The sequence below is a fragment of the Rhinatrema bivittatum genome, chromosome 18 (assembly GCF_901001135.1).
Source record: "Rhinatrema bivittatum chromosome 18, aRhiBiv1.1, whole genome shotgun sequence".
Classification (NCBI taxonomy): domain Eukaryota; kingdom Metazoa; phylum Chordata; class Amphibia; order Gymnophiona; family Rhinatrematidae; genus Rhinatrema; species Rhinatrema bivittatum.
In genome coordinates, this window is record NC_042632.1 from 2919276 (window position 1) to 2937062 (window position 17787).

Sequence of the window (17787 nt, forward strand, 5' to 3'; positions counted from 1 at the left end):
ACATTAATAGGCGCACGTTGATAGACGCACATTGATAGGCACACATCTTTCGCGCTGGGAGCGCACTGGCGCATAGAGTTAACAGACGCGATGGAGCGTATGAGAGCCCATGCATCCACAGAGCCGGCACATCCAGAATCAGGCATAAGAGCTCTAGGCCTCTGCTCAGCATGCCACCTCAGAGCCACACAGAGCGAGGAAGCAGACTCCCTATGTGCCCAATGTGAGGAGGCCCTGGGAGTTCCAGGCCAGGGCCGGTCTCAGCCCAGATTAATTGCCAGTTCCTCAGGGAACACCCCGGACCTAGCAGGCCGAGGTGAGCAGCTGGGGAACCCTAGATACCTGGTGCCCCTAAGGCTAGAACCTGCTTCGCTCTCCTGGGTGGAATTATTCAAGGGGATTCACGCCTTTGTCAAGATGCAGTCTGATCCCCGAACGGACCCATACATACCAGATGACCCTGCCCCTGGACCCTCAAGACCTAGGCACGGCCACCCGCCACCCGGAAGCCTCACTTATGGGGATTCAGATTGCTCTGAGGAAGAAGGCGAGCTCCCCGAGGAGGGAGAACTTCCCTCGGGGATAGAGCCGTATCGAACCATGAGACGCTTCTTTCTTAAGGAGGATCTCCCAGACCTGGTCTCTCAATGCCTGTCAGAGCTGGCTATCCCGGGCCAAGGCACCCCAGGGGAACCTAGAATGAACCCCCTGCTAGAGGGCCTTCGTCAAATGGCTCACCATTTTCCCCTCCCACAAGCAGCACAGCAGCTAATCGATCTGGAGTGGAATGCGCCGGAGGCCTCATTCAAAAGGGGTCGGGCCTTGTCTAGCATGTACCCCCTGGACCCGGCAACCAAGGAGCTGCTGGCGTGCCCCAAGGTAGACGCCATAGTTTGCGCAATTGTGAAGCGCACCACCATTCCAGTGGAAGGAGGAGCGGCCCTCAAGGATGCACATGACCGGCGCCTGGACGCCATTCGGAAACAAGCCTTTGAGGTGGCAGCCATGTCCCTACGAATCGCGACCTGCTGCACCGTGGTGACGCATTCCTGTTTATCACAAGCCAGGAACAAAACCCCAGGAGAAGAAATGGAATCAGCTCTCTCGTTCCTCACTGACACTGCCTCTGACTTAGTCCGTACGGCAGCCAAGGGAGTGTCATCCTCAGTGGCAGCCAGGAGACAGCTCTGGCTACGAAATTGGTCGGCCGACTCCTCCTCCAAGACGCGCCTTACAAGAATGCCCTTTAAGGGATCCCTCCTGTTCGGCAGCGACCTCGAGAAACTGGCTAACAAATGGGGCGCCTCTCCGTTACCTCGTCTACCAGAAGACAAGTCAAGAAGGAACCAGCGCCCTTTTCCTAGGCCATCCAGAGGTAGAAGGTCTCAACGCTTCAACCCCTACAGGACTAGCTACCAAGCACCTCGTTCTCAGACCAGGAACCAGTCCTTTCGGACCAGGCACAACAAGAGGGGAACCAGCTCGGGTTTGGGTCCCGGCCGCACACCACAATGAGAATCAGCCGACCCATCCGGGGCAAAAAGCCATAGGGGGCAGGCTAACCCTATTCTACCGCAGATGGGTCGAGATTACTTCGGACCAGTGGGTCCTCGCCATCTTCCTTTGTCTCCCTCCGGACAGGTTTGTGGAATCTCCTTGTCCACCCCTCAAGAGGGCGGCACTGGAAGCTACCTTGTGGAGGCTCCTGTCCCTAAAAGCCATAATCCCAGTGCCTGCATGGGAGATAAATTCTGGGCATTACTCCATTTATTTCATCGTACCCAAGAAGGGGGGCACCTTCAGGCCCGTCCTGGACCTCAAGTCAGTCAACCGGCACTTAAGGGTCCCAGGATTTCGCATGGAAACTCTGCGGTCAGTCAGAAGTGCAATACAGCCAGGGGAGTATCTCACATCCCTGGATCTGTCAGAGGCCTACTTGCATATCCCAATCCATCGGGATCACCAGCGCTACTTACGCTTCAAAGTCCTGAAACAACACTTTCAGTTCCAGGCTTTACCCTTTGGGTTAGCCACCGCGCCGTGGACCTTTACCAAGGTAATAGTAGTGGTGGTGGCATCACTCAGGAAGGAAGGAATTCTCGTCCATCCCTACATGGACGATTGGCTGATCAGGGCAAAGTCACCGGAGAAGAGCCACCGGGCAACCAACAGAGTTATATCTCTTCTGGAAAGCCTAGGATGGGTAGTCAACACAAACAAGAGTTCCCTGCAGCCTTCGCAGTCGCTGGAATACCTAGGACTCCGATTCGACACCCAGGGAGACAAAGTCAGCCTGACCTCCAAGAGGAGATCAAAACTCCGGAATCGTTTACAGACTCTGCTGAGCACCACCTGGCCCACAGCCTGGGATTACCTACAGGTCCTCGGCCTAATGGCGTCCACTCTGGAAGTAGTACCATGGGCACGGGCTCATATGAGACCGTTACAACACGTCCTCCTATCTTGGTGGAGCCCACGATTACAGAACTACACCGTGCATCTACCTCTACTGGCCAGAGTACGAATCAGTTACGGTGGTGGCTGCAGCCCGGCCACACGAGCCGGGGGTCAAAAATGTCCTCCCCAACCTGGACCCTGCTCACTACAGATGCCAGCCTGAGCAGCTGGGGAGCACACTGCGAAGAGCTAACCGCCCAAGGGCGGTGGAACAGAGAAGAGTCGGGGTGGAACATCAACCGACTAGAGGCACGGGCAGTCAGGTTAGCCTGCCTGCAATTTGCCCACAGACTTCGAAACAGAGCAGTCAGAGTGATGTCGGACAACGCCACCACGGTGGCATACATCAACCGACAGGGCGGAACCAGAAGCTGACAGGTATCCTTAGAAATAGCCCCCCATGGCTTGGGCGGAAGCAAATCTCCAGGACATCTCCGCCGTCCACATCGCCGGGAAGGACAACACTACGGCAGACTTCCTCAGCAGAGAAAGCCTAAACCCGGGGGAATGGCAGCTGTCATCCATGGCCTTCCAGATGATTGTGGATCAGTGGGGGACTCCGGGCATGGATCTACTAGGAGACAGGTCCAACGCTCAAGTACCCAGATACTTCAGTCGCAGGCGAGATCCTCTATCCCACGGGATCGCCGCCCTGGTACAGCCATGGCCTCAGGGGATCCTGCTGTATGCCTTTCCCCCATGGCCCCTGCTGGGTGCCATTATACACAAGATTCAGCGGCACAGAGGCCTAGTTCTTCTGGTGGCCCCGGACTGGCCAAGAAGACCCTGGTACGCAGACATGAGAAGACTACTGACAGGGGATCCTCTACCCCTGCCCCCTCACAGGGACCTGCTGCGACAAGGTCCCATCCTCCACGAGGATCCAGCTCAATTCTCGCTTACGGTCTGGCCATTCAGAGGGCTCGACTGAAGAAAAGGGGATACTCGGGGTCGGTAATAGATACACTCCTCCGAGCACGCAAGTTCTCCACATCACTAACTTTTATATAAGGATCTGGAGAGTATTTGAAGCCTGGTGCGAAACTCGCAGCACCAATCCACATGCCGCTAAAATCCCCATCATTTTGGATTTCCTGCAAGATGGGCTTCAGAAGGGTCTGTCCCTCAATTCAATCAAGGTTCAGGTGGCAGCGCTATCCTGCTACGGCCCCAGGAGTGACGGCAACAGCATTGCCACACACCCAGACGTTTCACGTTTCCTGAAAGGAGTCAAGCACATTCGCCCGCCACTGAAGTGGCCAGTGCCCCTGTGGAAACTCAACCTAGTTTTGGAATTCCTAGCGGGACCCGCCTTCAGACCCCTCCGAGGCCTGTCCCTCCGTTTATTAACCTTGAAGATGGTGTTCTTGCTGGACGTATGCTCAGCACACCGCATCTCAGAGCTACAAGCACTGTCCTGCCGCGATCCGTTTCTCAGGATCACCCCAGGGGCTATCCATCTTCGCACGGTTCCTTCCTTCTTACCCAAAGTAGTCTCACACTTCTACCTCAACCAAACCATATCCTTGCCAACCATGGAAGGGTTGAAGAAATCGGAAGCAGGTCGAATACTGCGTCGTCTCGACATCGGCAGGCTGCTGTCCAGATACCTGAAAATGTCGGAAGCAGTACGAAAGACGGACCACCTGTTCGTCTTTCACAGTGGGAAGAGGCAAGGAGAAGCGGCCTCACGGGCGACTATTGCTCGTTGGATCAAAGAAGTTATCAAGGCGGCCTACGTAGAAGCGGGAAAACCACCACCTCTACGGGTCAAGGCTCACTCTACCAGAGCACAAGCGGCCTCCTGGGCAGAAACTAGGATGCTGTCGCCTGCAGAGATATGCAGAGCGGCAACGTGGTCCTCCATCCATACCTTCTCCAGATTCTACCGTCTGGACGTCCAGGCCAGGGAGGACACAGCATTTGCGAGGGCAATCCTAAACGGACCTCGGGCAGCCTCCTACCCAGTCCGGGAGTAGCTTTTGTACATCCCATTTGTTCTGAGTCCATCTGCTACACGCTAGGAAATGGAGAGATTACTTACCTGATAATCTCGTTTTCCTTAGTGTAGGCAGATGGACTCAGCATCCCGCCCGGCTGCCGATATACATGGGGATTCACCGATTCAAGGTAAGCCATGTTTTCTTACATAGGGCATCCACCCTGCCGGGTGTCAACGCCTTCCGGTTGAGAACACTGGCGGTCTCCAGCTACTGGCAATCGGTCAGGTTAATGATGTTCAGCTAATCAATCGGTCAGTCACACATATATCCATAATGCTTTTGCAAGGAAGATTACTGAGCTTCTGCACTTCCTGCAGGGGTATATGTACTACGTGCTGACGTCAGATCCATCTCCAACTGCTAGTACGAGCACACTATACCCATTTGTTCTGAGTCCATCTGCCTACACTAAGGAAAACGAGATTATCAGGTAAGTAATCTCTCCATTCCATAGCATAATCTGCCAAGGAGCAAGCCCCCTGACGGAGTTGCAGCAGATCAGAGGTAGCCGAGGCTACTCGGGCGGGCTCATCAAAGGCCTGTCGAAAGTTCAGGATGAACTGTTGTAAGTTTGTTAGCGAGGAATCATTATTTTCCCAAAGGGGAGAAGCCCATATTAAGGCTTTCCCATCAAGCAGGGACAGGATATACGCCACTTTCACCGCATCCGAGGGGAACTGCCGGGGCAACAGAGAGAACCATATAAAACATTGGTTCAGAAAGCTGCGGCAGGTCCTTAAATCACCAGCGTAATGAGCGGGTGCCGGCAGCTGAGTCACTGAAGAGTCTTGACCCTCGGGTGCTGGTTCTGGGGCAGACGAGGCCCTGGCATCCAATCGGGCCGGTAACTCCCCTACCGAACCAGTAAGGACCTCGAGGTACTGTTGTTGATACTGCAGCTGCTGTGCCAACCCTGGCAGGTTCAAGGGGAGAGGTGCATCTGCCGAGTCCATGGCCTTGCAATCTGCAGGAGACTGGGAAAGGTGGTCAATGTCTCTAGTATGTGGCAGGCCAGGAGGCAGATGTTCAGGCAGGACGTAGAGGTGCTCTTCACCCTGGAAGCTGGTACTCCCCCAGGAGGAGCCCATAGGAGCCCAACCGCTGGGACTTAGGCGGCTTCACCCTTGGAAGCCGAAGCCCCCCCGGGAGGAGCCAGTAGGGGCCCGGCCGCTGGCACTTAGGCGGGTTGTTGATCAGGACTGAGAACTGGAACCAGACTAGAACAGTAGACAAGTACTGTAACAGGGCTCGGGTACTGGAACCAGGCAGAAACTGTAGCAGGGCTTGGGTACTGGAACCAGGCAGGATCTGTAGCAGGCAAGCAGGAACCAAGAAGGTACTGTAGCAGGCAAGCAGGAACCAAGCAGGTAATGTAGCAGGCAAGCAGGAATAGAGCGAGTAGCAAAGCAGCTCACTCTGGGGCATGACGCAACAGGGAACCAGGAGGTAAACCCGTTGCAAGGCCAAGACTGAGTGTCCGCGGCCGGCTTATCAAGGCCGAGGCGTCTGACGTCATGAACTGGGCGGAGTCACCACTGGCGGGAAATGGGCCTAGAAAAGCGTCCAAGTGGTGCGCGCACGCGCCTAGAAGCAGGGCGTCCATGGGAAGCTTCCCGGCGGCGTGGCCCCTGCAGGGACGCCGCCAAACAGGGTGCAAACCAGGCCTCCAGAAGCGGGAATAGGTCCAGGAGCACAGAGGTAAGGGTCTGGTCATGACGCTCGCAGCCAGAACCGCAACAATTAAGGATAGATTGATAATCTTTGTTACTATCGGGGAGACTGTGTTGGCTACTTTTTTTATGTCCATGGTTGGTATTATGTCTTTTGCATGTGGGGCGGGGTTTATTCTTTTTAGCATGCTTTCAACTTCTAGTTCTGAGAAAGACTGATACTTCAAGCATATCCAGCATAGCTCTCTGCTTCAACGGCAGGGGAGGAAGACTGATACTTCACGCATATCCAGCATAGCTCTCTGCTTCAACAGCAGGGGTGAAAGTCTGATACTTCACTTTCAATGCATATCCAGCATAACTCTCTGCTTCAACAGCAGGGGGAATGAAGAAAGGTGGATCTATATACAGACAACAACCAACAAGGACTGAATTATTTGGTCTGGGTGGGCAGGTGGGCGTGGGTGTGGCTTGCTTATTGCAGCGGTTGCTACCCCTGACTAATTGGGCTAGATATTTCACTTAGATGCAGTTCCAACACTGCTCTCTCATTAATGGTGGGGGTGGAAGGGAAATAGAACCAAAAGGTTACTAAGAGCCAGGAGTAACGTAAGTATGAGAAAAAAAGCGTGCAAAACTTGCTGGGCGTGCTTTTTCCGGTGTCTGTGACACCGGCGTCAGGGTCAGCCAATGGGGGGGGGAGGGGCTTATATATTAAAGAGGGTATTGAGTCAAACTGGATTAAAGTTCTGCAAGAATAAATGCAATGTTGAATTTTTATGGATAGAAGTTCCAGGTGCAAAGGGAATAGAATAGCAGTGTGGCTGTATTACCATCCATCTGATCAGAATGAACAGACAATGAAAAGCAGAAAGAAATTAGGGAGCTAACAAAATCAGCACCACAGTAATAATGGGTGATTTCATTTACCCCAATATTGCCTGGGTGAATGTCACATCAGGACATTCTAGAGAGATAAAGTTCCTTGATGAAATAAATGACTGCTTTATGGAGCAGCTGGTACAAGAACCAGCAAGAGTGGAAAATTTTATTTATTTATTTATTTAAAGTTTTTTGTATACCGACATTTGTTAAGAAAACATCACATCGGTTTCCATAGAACAATAATTGGCCAACAGGGCTTTACAATGCAACTGATAAAAGAACTAGAGGCGGGGGGGCGAAGGGGGGGTGGGGAAGGGGGTAGAGGGAAGAGGCTTTACATTGAAACTGAAAAGAACTTGAAGGGGGGGATGTGGAGGGGGGTAGGGGGGTGAGGGAAACTAATGTTAGACCTAGTCCTTAGTGGAACAGAAGATTTGGTGTGAGAGGTAACATTGTTGGAGCCACTTGGCAATAGTGATCACAACATTATCAAATTTGACTTAATAACTAGAGGGAGAACACTAAAAAAAATCTACTATGACAGCATTTAATTTTCAAAAGGGATACTATGATAAAATGAGGGAAATGGTTAGGGAAAAAAAATGAAAAGAGCAACTACAAAAGTTAAGAGTTTAGATCAGGCATGGATATTGTTTAAAAATATCTTCTTGGAAGCCCAGACCAGAAGTATTCCACATATTAAAAAGGAGAAAGAAAGGCCAAATAACTGTTGGCATAGTTAGGTGAGGTGAGAGAGGCTAGTCTAACAAAAATAACATCTTTCAAAAAATGGAAAAGGATTCAAAATGAAGAAAACAGAAAACAGCATAAGCACTGGCAAGTTAGATGCAAAGCATTGATAAGGAAGGCAAAGACAGAATTTGAAAATAAGCAAAAACTCATAATAAAACCCTTTTCTGGTACATTTGAAACAAAAAGCCAGTGAGGGAGTCTGTTGGACTATTAAGTGATCAAGGCATAAAAGGTGTACTAAGGATAAGGCTATAGCAGAGAGATGAAATTAATTCTTTGCTTCAGTCTTTACTGAGGAAGATGTAAGGCACACACAATGCGTTTATGCCTAAAGGAACCCTAAGAGGAAGCAAGATGGAGACCAAGCATCTACACTATGGGGCGGATTTTAAAACCCCTGCGCGCGCCGGCGAGCCTATTTTGCATAGGCCGCCGTCGCGCGCAGAGCCCCGGGACGCGCGTAAGTCCCGGGGCTTCCTGTCGGGGGCGTGGTGGGATGACGTGGCGTTTAGGGGGCAGGGCGCGGCATTTCAGGGGCGGCGACGTGGGCGTGGTTTCGGCCCGGGGGCGTTCCAGGGGCGTGGCCGCGGCCTCTGGAACAGCCCCCGGAACTTTGCCGACAAAGGTAAGGGGGGGTTTAGATAGGGCCGGGGGGGTGGGTTAGGTAGGGAAAGGGAGGGGAAGGTGGGGGGAGGGCGAAGGAAAGTTCCCTCCGAGGCCGCTCCGAAATCGGAGCGGCCTCGGAGGGAACAGGCAGCGCGCACTGGGCTCGGCGCGCACTGGGCTCGGCGCGCGCAGGTTGCACAAATGTGCACCCCCTTGTGCGCGCCGACCCCGGATTTTATAAGATACGCGCGTATCTTATAAAATCCAGCGTACTTTTGTTCGCGCCTGCTGCGCGAACACAAGTACGCGCTCACGCAAGTATTTAAAATCTGCCCCAAAGTGCCTATTCGGGGGGGGGGGGTTACTTTCTTGGAATGCCAGCATATCTTCCCCTCCCGAAAATGGTAAGAATAATTTCCCAGGTCAGAAGTGATATTTAAAGGTGATGATTCAGAGGAATTGAAACAAATCTTAGTGAACCTGGAAGATGTAATAGGTCAAATTTACAAACTAAAGAGTAGCCAATCACCTGGACCAAATGATATACATCCCAGAGTGCTGAAAGACTGGAAAAATGAAATTGTAAACCTATTATTGGTAATCTGTAAAATTAGCTACAGTACTTAAAGATTGGAGGGTGGCCAATGTAATGCCAGTTTTTAAAAAGGGTTCTAGGAGTGATACAGGAAACTACTGATATCAGTGCCAGGGAAAATAGTTGAAACCATTATAAAGAAATAAATTACTGAACATAGTTCAGCAAGAGTTTAATGGCTATGACACTTGCCTGTCACCTGTCTGGACCATCATGCTGTGCCTCTCCTTGTCATACTGGAGGTCCTGGATTGAGTCTGCCTTCTTGCGTTAGTCTTCCTGTTCCCTCCTCCACCTGGTGGGATTGCTCTCCTGCCCCCTTGTGACATCATCCTGGGGCACAGGATAGATAAAGAGGTTGAGGACTCCGGAGGCCATTTGAGCCCTATACCTTTGCTTTCTTCTTTTCTCTGTTTGTTTTTTTCAGCAGGAATCATGTGTGAAGTTATTCCTACATTGTTGGGAGGAGAAGATATGCTGGCATCCCCAGTAAGTACGCCCACCCCAGAATAGACACACAGTGTAGAGACTTGGTCTCCATAAATTTAGATTATAGTCAAAATAGTAATATTCATGCTCATAATTCTCTTAATATATTTTTAATTAATTATACAAGCGATCTGGAAAAAATCCCAATAAGTGTAGATATTTTTACTAATATAAATTCTGATTTCTTTTGTATAAATAAATCTTGGATGCAAGAATCAGATTCATTGCTAATGAACAGCTTGAGGGTCTATCTATCCGATTTTTCCGAAGACTAGACATTTGAGGCTGGGATATGGCCTCATTATCTTTGCAAAATGGTTTTATTTATTTATTTATTTAAGAGGTTTTTTTATACCGAGGTATAGCTAGCAGCCTTCACTCCGGTTTACAATTACAACAACCTGTTACATTTAACAGTAAACTGAAAACTGAAAAACAGAAAACTAACTTATTACAAGCAACTTCATAACAGGGTACATCAGTGCTCAAACCATATATGTTCTAGCTTAAAATGTTCTGTGTCATAGTCTTAGTAGTATAATTATCACAACAACTAAGCCCCAATGGATTCTTATTCCAGAATCATATATATGTACACACACATCAAACCAAAAATAAGGACTCTGGTCTATCAATTTTTTCAATATTATTGTGGAACCAAGCACAGTTTTTAACTATGTTTGTAGGACCTCTGTTCTACGTGAGTCTGTAACAAGTACAGCCCATAGGTAGTTTACAGGTCCAAAATTACTTTATTATTTCAAGAACACTCTTTGTTGGAGTTTTAGAAACATCCACTTTTTTCATTTTTTTAAAACTTTTTCATAAAACTGTTTCAAGACCCCACTTTGTAGTATTGTGGCACACCATGCCCTAACAATAATAGAGGCAACAGCTCTCGACGCAATAGAAGACTGTATCCAGCATCTGTGAATTAGAGAACACGACCTGATAGAAGACTGTGGTGAACAGACCGGATGCCGGCGTCGGGTATTTATACCGGAAGTGGTGCCATGAATTGTTAAAATGGCCGTCGAGGAGATCGACGGGTGAAGAAAGGATTTTCGATTAAAAATGGAACCGCGAGAATAGAGACATTAGAGACCCGTTGGAGTTGGACTTCTTAACATTGGATTTCTACTCTACCCCTGAAGCAGGACCTAGGAATGGTCCGAAACACGATCGTGTCGGGACGATTTTAAGACGCGACGAGCATCAGAGAAATTCACTCCAGATAAGTACTATGCCCTAATGAATGGTGCGGTGTGAATGAGCAATTTTTTGATACGAGAGCTGTTGCCTCTGTTATAGTTATGGCATGGTGTGCCACAATACTACAAAGTGGGGTCTTGAAACAGTTTTATGAAAAAGTTTAAAAAAATGAAAAAAGTGGATGTTTCTAAAACTCCAACAAAGAGTGTTCTTGAAATAATAAAGTAATTTTGGACCTGTAAACTACCTATGGGCTGTACTTGTTACAGACTCACGTAGAACAGAGGTCCTACAAACATAGTTAAAAACTGTGCTTGGTTCCACAATAATATTGAAAAAATTGATAGACCAGAGTCCTTATTTTTGGTTTGATGTATAGTCTTAGTAGTGCCATTGCATATCCAAAAAGTTATGAATGAGATGTTATGTGATATTAACCAATACCATCTTTGAAAGTTTGACTGAATATCCATGTTTTGAGCTCTTTTTTAAATGATTTAATGTTGCTTTGTGAGCTCAAGTGTTCTGGTAGTGAGTTCCATAATTTCGGACCAGCGATGGATATGGCTCTGTTCCTTGTGGTGGATAGTTTGGCTAATGGGAGTGATGGTATTTCTAGCTGTAATTTACTTGCTGTTCTAGTCATACGTTGCGATCTGTGTTTATGTATGACATTGTCAAGGGCCGTGTTATCTGCTTTGTATATTGCGTTGTGTTGGATTGTTAGTATTTTGAATTCAATTCTTTTTTCTACTGGTAGCCAGTGTAGACTGTTGAGCACAGGTGTGATGTGGTCTGATTTCTTTTTGCCAGTTAGGACTCTCGCTGCGGCATTCTGTAGTAATTGAAGTGGTTTTAAGGTCACTTTAGGTAGGCCTATCAAGAGTGAATTGCAGTAGTCAAGGCTGGTGAAGATGAGAGATTGTAAGACGGTTCTGAAATCTTGGTGGTGAAGCATCGGTTTTAGATGTTTAAGTATTTGGAGTTTATGGAAACCTTCTTTTGTTTTTGTTGTGATGTGCTTTTTGTAGGTTAGTTCACTGTCAATCCAAATACCAAGGTCTTTTACGTTGTCTTTAAGTTGTATGTGGATGTTGTCTATTTGGAAGGATGGGGTGATTTTTGATCCGGAGTTTTTTCTTTCGATTAGGATGCATTCAGTTTTGCTCATGTTTAGACATAATTTTAGGTGGTTTAGCATATTTTTAATCGAATCAAGGTGAGAGGCAGCTAGTATCAGTGCGTCTTCGGTGGTGGATGTAATTGGAATGAGGAGTTGTATGTTGTCAGCATACATGTAGTAAGTTATGCCTAGGCTTGATAGGAGTTGGCATCGAGGAAGTAGATAAATATTAAAGCATGTGGCCGAAAGAGCGGACCCTTGTGGCACTCCTGTTTCAAGGGGGATGGCTTATGATGCATTGTTGTTGATGGAGACTTTGAAATATCTGTCTTTTAGGAAAGAAGTGAACCAGTCAAGAGTTTTGCCTGAGAGCCCTATGTTTGCTAGTCTTGATATTAGTCTTTTGTGGTCAACTGTGTCAAATGCTGCGGAAAGGTCGAGAAGGATTAGTAAGTGGCCTATTTTGTTATCAAAGCCTCTTAGTATATTGTTAGATAGGTTGAGCAGTAGAGTTTCCATGCTGAGGTTTTTCCTAAAGCTGTGTTGGGTGGGATGTAGTATTTTGTAGTTCTCGAGGTGTTCATTGAGTTGTTTCAGGACCACTTTCTCTGTCATTTTTGCAAGTAGGGGTAGGTTTGATATTGGACAGTAGTTGTTCAAGTCGTCTGGGTTCAGGTTCTTTCTCTTTAGTATTGGTTTGATTGTTGTGATTTTTAACTTGACTGATAGTTCACCTTCTTCAAGAGATTTATTGATAATTGCTGCTACTGTTGGGGCTATGGAATGAGCAATTTCCTTTAGCTCTCATGTGGGGATGGTGTCTAGGTCATGGCGAGCTGGGTTTATTTTTCTTAGCATTTTTTTCTGTTTCCGTTGAGGAGATAGGTTCGAAATTAGACCATGGTGTTATATTAGATGTGAATATTTGGTTTTCTTCAATCAAGGAATTGTTGAAGGCATCCGTTATTTTGGTTATTTTGTTCTTGAAGAACGTAGCTAAGTCTTGGCTTAAATTTTTGGATTCGGTTGTGTTGGAGTTGATGTTTTCAGAAATGAGGTTATTTACTATGTTGTAAAGGGATTTGGAGTTATTGGACGAGTTTTTGTTCTTTTGACTGTAGTGGTCACGTTTAGTATTCAGAATAATTTTTTTATAAGCGGCTAGTTGCGTGCGATATCTCTGCAGTGTCATGGGACACTTGTCTTTTTGCCATTCTTTTTCACATTTCCTAAGGTTGGATTTCATGTTTCTTAGTGGAGAGTTGAACCATGGGTTCTGTTGTTCTCTGTGGTCTTTTAGCTGTTTAAATTTCTCAGGGTTTATATTATTTGCGGTGTCTTCTGTAATTTGGAACCAGGATTTGATAGCGTTATTTATATTTGAGAGGTCCAGATTTGCTAGTTGTTTTCCAAGTTCTTGTTGGAGAAGGTTGGTTTGGAAAGGTGGTCAGTATTTGAAGGATCGTTGTGATTCGTTTGTTTTTGTTGTGTTGTTGATCTTTGCTTTCGTCTTGCATTGTAAGAGGTAGTGATCGGACCAGGGGACTGGTCTGTATATAATAGATGTGTCAGAGAAATAGTTATTAGTGAAAATCAGGTCCAGTGTATGTCCCGCTTTATGTGTGGGGTTGTTCACTTGTAGGTTGCAATTTAGACTTGATAGCATGTCTAGTAGGGTTTGGCAATTTTGTGATCTGGGACTGATATCTGTGTGAAGATTGAAGTCACCAAAGATGATAGTAGGTTTTTTCATACTGATGTTTGTTATTAGGAATTCCAGTATCGGAGTATACTAGGCATATTCCAGTATCGGAGTATACTAGGCATATTTGTAGGTTTTGTGAGTCAAAGAGAGATATTTCAAATTGTTTTGGGAGATTGTGTGGAATCACTTTCATTGAGAATTGTTTTTTATAATGAGTAGTTCTCATTTTCATTTCATTCATTTCATTTATAAAATTTATTAATCGCTTAACACTGTTAGGTCTAAGCGATATACAAAATTCACATACATAATAAAAACAACACAAATAGAGACAACAACATATAAATAAATTCATAAAGACTAACTTATGAAAAGTTGTCTAATATTCATTGCATTATGCACTAACTTATTCAAATACATTGTTAACAGTTATACACACGATTCAGCAAATATTCCTTGAAAACAGCTTTGAATTTTTTGACATCCTCGATAGATTGTAAATCGAAAGGAATCATGTTCCAGCAGTTAGGTGCCGCTATGGAGAAAGAAGTTTCTCTTGTATAGTATAAATGGGCTAATTTTACTGACGGAACTTCCAATAAATCAAGTTGTGAAGACCTTAATGCTCTGGCTGGCTTATGAATCTGAAGTAGTGCGTTAAACCAGAAATCAGAGGTCAATCCCTCGGTACTTGCGAGGGATTGAAAATGTGTCATATGCACTGTTGTCTATTTGGTTCATTAAGACTTGATCGGTATTTTTGAACCAGGTTTCTGTTATGGCGATGAAATTGGGTTTTTTTCTTGTAGTATGTCCAATATTAACATGTATTTTTTGGTTAAGGATTGAGCATTTATGAGAAGGAAGGTGAGACATAGTATGTTTTTGATATTTTTCATTAGTGTTATGTTTATTAGGTATCTGTGTCTTATCTGATGAAGCGTGTTGGTCGATGTCGCCATCTTTGGTATGTCTGATGAATTTCATTGATGTTTTAAGGTTTAGCTGGCGTAAGCTGGCATAAGCTAGTTGAGAGCAGGAAGAGTGTTAGGAGATGTTGTTAGAGATGTGGGTAAATATGTCTGTTAGAGATGTTGGTAAATATGTCTATGCAGACTATTGATTCAGCATAGCATTTAGAGATACTTGCTATTTCTAACTCTAATTGGGTAATTTGCCTAATTTATGCTCCTCCTAATTTCTTAAACTATTACCCTTCCTTATCACTTTGGGTGCCAATATGAAAGAGTTGATTGTTTTGGGCAATTTTAATCTCCATATGGATGTTTACCCCCTTTCTGATAGTTGTGAGTTTGTACTAAACTCCAAAATGGCCATGGGATGGTCACAAATTATTAATCAATCTATTCATCACTTGGGTTATTCCCTTAATTTAATTTTTATTGAATCTGAATCTACCAGGATCAAAATTTTACATTTTGATTGTACCAAAATGCCCTGGTCTGATAATTTTAAAATTTGTTTTAGTGGAGATCACGTGATGCGGTGAGCGGGAGCAGACGTGCTCTGAAGGACTCCGGGTGCCGTGCTCCGTACATTACAATTTGCTTCTTTGAAATCGGCGATTTTTTACCTGGAGAGCAGAGGAAACTCGAGACTACATGTCCATAGTTTCGTACATGCAGCGCTCACCTTCCGGAATGCCAGTGAGACCAGGGAGAAATGACAAAGAAAAACTGAAAACGACAGACCCTAAGATGGCGGCCAGTACCAAAACGGGAAACCCACCCGACTTTTCCCCAGCGTTATCAGAACACTTCAAAACCCTACACATGGAAGTTTTAGATGTAAAACTGGCAACAATTTCCACTCAAATTACAGAGGTCCACACCGCCCTCTCCGATATCAACCCATGCTTTGAACAGATCAAAGGGAGGGTTGGGCTGCTGGAGGATGATAACCTGGCCCTCACCTCTAAGCTCCACGCTCTGGAAAAATGAGTAGAGGCCCAAGACTCTAAATTTGAAGACCTAGAAAACCAGGCACATAGGTCTAATATACACTTGCTGGGCCTCCCTGAATCCATCACGGAGCGGAATCTGGGGTCCTTCCTGGAAAGTTGGTTACCTGATGCCCTGCATGCGCCGGAGCTCTGCTCCAAGCTCCGCATCAAAAGAGCCCATAGACTGGGTCAAAAGAAGGACGGGGAACTTAGACCACGCTTAGTAATAGCAAAAGTACTGAATTTTGCCCATAAGCAGGTTCTCCTGCAGGCTTTGCAGAAAATCCCCGACCTGAATTATGAGGGCCACAGAGTTTGCCTATTTCAGGATTATTTGCCCAACGTATCTAAGCTGCGCAGAGGGTTCTCCCCAATCTGTTCCGTGCTATTTGAGAAACAGGTACATTTCTCCCTGCAATTCCCGGCCTGGCTCAAAATTTGGTATCAAGATCAGATCAAGGCTTTTGAAGCACCGGATGACGCACAACAATTTCTAACTGTGAACCTGCAATAAAGCGGACTGAGAGCCGGCCATCTTGGCCATGCGGTCTCCTGTGGACCAGGGACTTTTCCACCGCTCCAGAACTGAAGATGGCATAGGTAAAATCCACATTTTTCAGTCTATAGGGTTATAATAATGGATGGGAGCAATTGGAATGCGGTCGTGGTGCTGGAGAGGTCTCCCGTTCCCAGTGGATGTCATGGCGAGGAGTCCAGGATCTCAAAAGTACCGTGCACAGATTATGGCTTCATGCCTGGCCCGCTCATACTGATGGTGAACCGTAGACTGAGATCTCTATGAGAGTCGAGGCGGGTCTGGGCTGCCGATGAACCTTGCAAGTACCCCAGACTGGCTTGCGGCCCTAGCCTGAGGGAGCCCTGGACTATGTTAGACTTTGTATGCGGAGAACTGAACCTTAGGTTACGTAGGACAGTGTTACCGGGATTGAGTGATCGCCGTTTCTATTCTATGGGGACCTGGACGGACCCAGTACACAAACCTGGTGATTCAAGCTCCAGGCCCAACGATGGAAGGAGGGCGGCACCTGCCCGCATCTAGTCATGATCTCCTACCCCATTGCAGGGTATAATGACGGTTTAATGCTATGTTGGATGGTGGGGGAGCAGGGAGGGCAGAAGGGGGGTCACATGGAAGAGAGGGGGTGGGAGGGGAGGGCAAAGGGTAGTTATGGGGAACGTTGATCAGCATCTATGTCAGTGGGGGTTAATCACCAGTTTGTGGTTCATATTCAAGGCAAAACAATCGCCTGTCCAGCTATACAGAGAAGGTGCAGTTGGTGTCGAAACAGAGTTGGGGTCCACCAGTAAACCGATCCGAGGGGAAGGGGGAGACCTTGGGGGACTCTGCAGAAGACCAGAGTCACCGATGAGAGAGCCTGACCCACAGGATTTGCTTCCAAATAACCTCAGAGTTGCCACTGGTAAATGCAATTATCGGAGATGTAACTAGAATTGTATTTTGGAATGCAAATGGGCTGGGATCCCCAATAAAGTGGTATAAAGTACTACAACAGCTCAAAAAATATAACCCAATGGTGGCATGCATAAAAGAGACCCACCTATCTGACAGTGAGAGCCAAAAACTGAGGAAAGGTTGGGTGGGTGCCTGTCACTACACTTCAGCAAAGGGGAAGAAAGGGGGTGTGGCCATATTAGTCCATAACTCTGCTTCCTTTATCATCTCAGATACTATAAGTGATGTGGAGGGCAGATTGGTAATAATTATAGGACACCTTAATGGCAAGGAAGTCACAATCTGTTGCCTGTATGGCCCCAACTTGTACTCACATGATTTCTATACTAATGTGCTTACCCAGATTATATCCCATGCAAAAGGCTATGTCATAGTAGCTGCTGGGGACTTCAATACAACTCATGACACCCGCTTAGATAAATCGCCACCAGGACACTATAGCCCCAGCGGGGAAGGGAAGGGTGTGCCCTTCTAATGTTTGGAGTTTGCGTTACTAGACGCTTGGCGCACACTTAACCCCACTTAAGGAGACTACACTCACATATTCCGGGCCCATGGCTCCCTATCTAGGATAGATTATATCCTGGTCCCCAAGGAAGGGTTTCATGCCTTAACTAAAGCTGTTATTGGCCCCCAGGTCATAATTGACCATGCTATTATCTGGGTGGACTTACGATTCCAGGTGAAAGAGCTGGGAGAAAACCTTTGGAGGTTTCCGGGACACTTACGGAGAGACCCGGAATTTATACGGTTTTTACAGGGGCGTTGGGATGATTACCATACACATAAACAACATATCTCTAACCCCCAATTGTACTGGGAGACGGCTAAA

The 17787-nt window shown here is 46.7% G+C and overlaps 1 protein-coding gene across 2 annotated transcripts in view; it reads left to right on the top strand.

The window, feature by feature from the left end:
* Positions 1 to 17787, top strand: part of HBEGF (heparin binding EGF like growth factor) — a 250850-nt gene that overhangs the window by 154346 nt on the left and 78717 nt on the right. The window contains exon 6 of one of the 2 annotated variants that reach the window (XR_003853434.1): positions 9399 to 9457. The exons of the other annotated variant lie outside the window; for it this stretch is intronic. The gene's annotated coding sequence lies outside the window, so the exon portion shown is untranslated. The remainder of the gene's footprint in view (positions 1 to 9398; positions 9458 to 17787) is intronic. 2 annotated transcript variants of the gene reach the window in all.